Here is a 6,082-nt window from a genome sequence, read left to right as displayed (position 1 = left end):
CTCCGCACACCGACAGCGGTCGCGTCACCGGGTCGGGTGCACGCAGTGCTCGTCCTCCTCCTGAGAGGGACAGCCCAAAGCCGCGCTGCTGCGGGGCCAGAGCCTCCGGGGGCCATGCAGGTCCAGTCAAAAGCAGATAACGTTTCACAAAACCTCACAAGTATGCACAACGCTTAAAAAAAACAGCCCACACACCAAAAGTTATTTGACTTTCCTACTCCACTTCCTCTTTCTCCAGCTGACAGTGCAATTCCCGCCCTCGGCCGTGTCTGAAAAGCTGCTTCTGCAGGGGTAAATGTGTGAAAGCCTGAAAGAAAAGGCTGATTTCTACTTAGATTTCTCCCAATACCTCAGCAAATGGGGTGTTTCTGCCTCCTCTTAGCCAGACGTACAAACATCTCGATCTGCTCAAGAAATTTTCCTTCAATATTTTCATTCTTAGGCACCCCACTGCAAAAAATCTATTCAGAAATGTATTTCCAACATAATTATACTCCTTACATTCATTCTGCTACAATAATGTTTGTTAACTGTCTAGTTATCAGCTAGGAAAAATAATCTGTTTTCAAAATGTTGTTTTTCCTCCATAGAACACCAAAATCCTTTTCCTCACAGCTATACAACCCCCGCTTCATTTAAACAGCAGAGACTCTAGATTTTGTGAAAATAATTTACAAATCATATGGAGCTCACATTTATCTATTATTATCAGTTTCAACTTAAAAGAGCTATTAAAATACAACATACTTTTGTGCAAAACAAGTTTTGGAACACAAACACTGCCGTTGAGCCAAAACTGAAACTACTTACAAATAAAAGTGAAACTGGTGTTTTAACCCAAACGTATAGAACTGCTAATGCAAATATGTACGTTGTAAAAAAAGCACACTTGTTTTTCCAGTTTGCAGCCATATTGCTAGCATAGTGGACAATGTATTTGTTTTGCATTTGTTTCAGGCTGATTGGCGTTACTTATGGTGATACACTTTGATTAATAGTAATTTTTAACCTCAGAGGTGACAATAGCGAGGCATTTTCTGCAATTTCTTCTCTAAGAATCATTCTTAAAGTTTGGTAAACATTAGCTAGGCCAGCAATCTTCCTAAGAGACCAATTCCCTTTTGTCTCCTGACCTGCCACCTTCATAGCCTTCACATATCTTGACTTCCACCATCAAGATAAATCATCTGCTCTGCTAGTATTTGCCTGATTTCATCTGTTTTCCCCTCTTGGAACTGTTTACCCTTTCTGTGAGCAAACTAAATAAAAGTATGTCTTATTCTATAATCTTTATTTCTACTTACTTAAAATGAAATGTCTGTCTCCATGATCTGCCATGCTTTTCTTTTTGTCAGCAATAGGCTAGGAACACAAATTAATATTTCATTAAATTATAAAACCAGGAACACTTTGTTGTGCTAAAAATAAAAGGAAAAATATTAAGTCAGAACACAGAACCTAATGGCTACAAGGTTCATAATTGCTTGAGTAACAGACTGAAACCTAACTTTCTAGGTTTGGTTCTTATTTACTCCGCTGCTGAGTGGCTTCTGGGGATCCACAAGGGGAGCACTCCTCTCACCGATCACTCCCCACACATCTCCCAGTAATGATACCTGAGCAAAGGGAATATTCTGTTAACCGCCTACTCAAGTTTTTAGCTGTGCAGCTCCTGACTGTAAATCCAGCATATCAAGTTCATCTTCAGAGTTATCTTGGTGCTATTACATTAGGATTAATTTCTTCCAGTCTTTTTCAAGCAGCACTATCCAGAAAACATTCTTCAAGTTCTAACACCCTTTCTAGTTGTTCGTCACAGACATTTATAAGATACTGAAAAACAACAGCTTGACAATCCAAGAAAAGTTGTTTCATTTCACACATCAGGCTATCCCCTCATCTTTTTTAACTTGATATTTAGATGTTACAAAACCAGCTTTGAATCTCAAAAGAATTAACAGTTTCAAATGCTATGCTCAGTGTGACTAAGGGGTGTCTTGAGCATGTACTTCAGTCCCTCTACATGCACAGCTCTGGGAAATCTGATGCAGTAAGAAAGGGAAAGCTACATGGCAGTGTCCTGTATACTTACAAGGGTAATATTTGGAGTTGAAATTTCACTTTAAAATATTTCTAAATAAACATTCTTTCTCAGATCAGACAGGTGATTTTATACATGACTTTTAAACCTCCAGTACCGCTTGGAGTTGCAGGAGCAAAAGCATCGTGATTGACAATTGCTCTGGAAGCAGTTATCTGAAACTGGGCCAGTCCTTTTGAATAAAGCATTCTGTGATGACTTGCCTTGTGATCACCAAGTGCACTCCTGACCATCTGTTTTTCAAGATCTCGTCTTTTCATATGAAAGGCTACAGCTTCAAAGTTAGCTGAAGCATGAACCAACAGATCATAACCCTTCAACCTCTAAAATGCCATACAAACATTTGTTCTCCTAAAGGGAATAAAAAACATTTAAGCTCCATAGATCTAAAGATAATTTCATTTCAGTCCTTGGCACATCCCGATTGTTACCATGCTTACTGTTTCTGGCATTGCTAAAGCTTCTTTGTCTCCTGCTGAGAATTTATAAATCACATATTACACAGGCTCCAGATGATTGATCTCCTGGTGCAATACTGTGACTTGCAGTTTGTAAATAAGGCACTCACCGCAGGGGTGGGTATTTTAGAACAACACTTCCCTCTGCTGGATCTGTGGGCAGTGACAGCTGTCCCTGTGCTGAAGGGATCTGCCCAAATCCTGTGTCAATAGTTTAGGCAGGATCCCTGCTCCTTCCAGACAGCTTTGGACAGTAAGACACTAGTAAGGGTCTTCTTAATTTATCAAATAAATATGGTAATCATAACAGTTTAATCCAGAATCAGCTGATCAGGAATATGAATTTATGTTCTGTTCAACACAGAAGTATCTCAAAGCTGTAAATATTACTAAAATCAGGAGTCCTAGGGCCTGTCATTTTATATTCACTCTAAAACCCAAACACGTTGGATCTTGAGCTGCAATAAAGTAGTTTATAGAATAAATTGAGACCAGATAAACTCTGATATTATAAAAACATTTAAGCATAAGAGAACTGGAATAGGAGATGTATCCTTGGCTGGATGTACTTCAGTGAAAAAGCATTAGGATCTTAGGGCACCCCAAGAAAGACACCATACACAGGACATCCTGCAAAATACAGGGTATTTGAGAAGAAAGCTTGTTCTTCGTTCCCTGTTCCGTGCTGCTACCTTTTCATCTGTGAGGAAGTGAGCACAGGCAAAGCGACAGCAGCATGTTAACATCATTTTTTGTCCCATTAGAGAGCAGGCAGCATAAAAACCAGAAACATGTAACATACAGGGCTGTTAGCATGAACCCCGCTTTGCAGACAACGCCTACATATGGATCCATTGTCTGCAAAGACTTTTTTATCCAGCCAATGCTGATTTTAATTATTAACAAATTTAATTATTAACAAATTAAGGAGTTCTCATTCTTAAGTGACAAAGGGAGCCTCAGGCCAGATAAAACTAAGTGAAAATACCTTTTACTCAAACAGGCATTTCTTTGTAGAGTGTGTGTATATACAGCACTACAGGAAGAGGTTAACTTTTTTCAGAGAGAAATATTGGCCATACTTTTTATTACTGTGATAGAAACCAAAAAAGAGTGGTACACTGAATTTTAATTGGGTGCTATACTTCCTATCTGGCCATCTGTTCCAAACTGCTAGTAATAACCAGAGTATTACATTTTATGGTAGTTTTTGATGGAAACTACCATATTCAGATACAGTTTGAGTTTGAATCTTACTATTATAGGAACAGTGTCCACAACTGAGGGAGGAGGGAGAGCGGATGGAGGGGAGAGAGGTGATTGTGGAGACAACTGGCTAAAGCTGTGCTTCATTCATGTTCTCTGTGGACAGGAACTGGTCCCAGTGCAATAGTACATGTGCTCCTAACTCACTCATACAAACATGACTTAAAATCGTAACTAAGCATTCTGCTGCACAAAGATTCCATTCACATACTCTGCTGAATGAAGGCTTTTGGTGGACGTCAAAACATAGGAAAATGACACATAAATGAAACATAGGGGAAGGCGAGCAGACAATACAGATATAATCGTAAAACAATATTCCCAGTCAGAGAAATTTACTTTGAAACAGGAATCAGAGAAGTTCCACAGAAAAAATCGTCAAAAGATTGAATCAAAGTGGTACTCAGTGTTAAAAGGTAGAACAGGTAACAGTGCTAAAGGCTGAGGTTAAATGGAATAAACCTTCACTAGAAGGCAGGAAACAGGTGATTACACAGTAAGTAATTCCTGATTTGTGTTCAGAACAAAGCCTGTACTAAACATACCGTAGGTCTAGTTAGAAAAGATTGTATAAGAAATATTTCTCATGAAATAAACGTTTTCAATGGGTTGGGAGAGGAAACAAATGGCTTGAATAAGGAAGAAACCAGAATGCTGGAACCCAGGTGAAATCCTAAATAACAGCAAGAGGTAAAGGAAATAAAAAAATGTACAGCATAATGTAGCATAAACAATGCTTTTCTAGGCAGGATGTTCTCCAGTCATCACTTATGTTTTAAATGCTAAAGAATAAGGATTGCTCTCTGCTTCTCTTCAACTGTATTGCGTTCTTGTCTCCTGGTATCTTACTCTTACTGACTAATTGTGAAGTCTTGTCTGCTAATTTTCAAGAAAACATATGAGGTGGACTCCTAGTAAACAGAGCAACTAATGATGAGTATTTGCCCCCTAACTGCTTTCAACACAAAGTAAACATTTATTAGCTCTACTAACCCTATAGGCATAAACAGTTCACACATGACACAATACTGCATTACTAATCATTGATGAGTGTCTACTAGATAGCTACTAACAAAATTGAAGGTTTTTTTCAGTGCTTAGGGATTCCCCTGCCACTCACTTGTGTTGTTTACAAATGCTTTGACTCTACTGTACATTGCAGCTACAAGTCAATAAAAATACAATTAAGACTCTAGCTCTTGAAACTCTGCATCGCATACTTTTCTGCAGAAAACACAGGAAATTCTTATGCAGACTCAGATTTCTCACAAGCATCCTAGGTCTTACCTTCTTTTATGCTATGCTAGTTTTTGTATTTCACTCGCCTTGTACAGAGATGAAAGAGTTTTACACTGAGTAACTATTTCATTAATGTCAGTTTCTGTTTGCTCAGCACTCTTGCAAAGTCTCATATTTCTAGTTAATCCAGAACTTGTCTGGAGACAGCTTTATGCTTACTGTAGAGGTTTGCAGACTAGAAATCAGAAGTTCTCCAGTAGGAAACTACTTGTTGTGCTGTTTTATGAAATCACTGTTGCTTTAATCATTAGGCCACAGACACGCAGCTCTGATTTCAGTTGAGACAACTCAAGATGTTCACCTCCTTCAACTAACCTCCTGCAGCTGCTGGTAGTCCCCGACTATTTTATCACCAGAAGTTACTGTCAGAACTGCAGTTTCATTTATGTGTGATGTCACTCCCCAGTTTGGTTTGACCAAAACTGATCTGATAAATTAAAGAAACAATTTGGGATCACCCAATACAACATTTTTCCCATTTAACTTGCCCTTACAATATAGAAGGACTTGCTCGGCACTCTGCAGCCTCAGATCCACAGAGATGTTGGATAAAATGACCAAAACCACTTTCTTTGTCTTTCAGCACACTTTCATTCTGGGCCTTTATTTCTTGGTCATTTCAGTCTTCTTTTCTGAAGTGTGGTTTGGGCAGTGATTTATCTGAAAAATATATTCCCAATGCCCCTACAGAAGGTGAAAACACCAGTTCTGTGCTATTTGCAGCCCCTGACAACAAAAATGCCACAGACTTACTTTCTGGTAGATGATCAGATCCTACATCTCAAGCAGAAACTCGCCTTTTTCTTTCTGGAGAACATGAAAAAGACAACATGAAAAGGTATGTTAGACTGAAGCATCTCCTTCCAAATTTATAAACAGAGAAGGCACCTCTGGAATTTGTCAGCACAAAATCAGCCTTGGCAGTGTGAATGATATCCAAATAAATGAATATTAATTT

This window comes from Anser brachyrhynchus (assembly GCF_964034855.1).
Source record: "Anser brachyrhynchus genome assembly, chromosome: 8".
NCBI lineage: Eukaryota > Metazoa > Chordata > Aves > Anseriformes > Anatidae > Anser > Anser brachyrhynchus.
Note: the sequence above shows the minus strand (reverse complement) of the source record.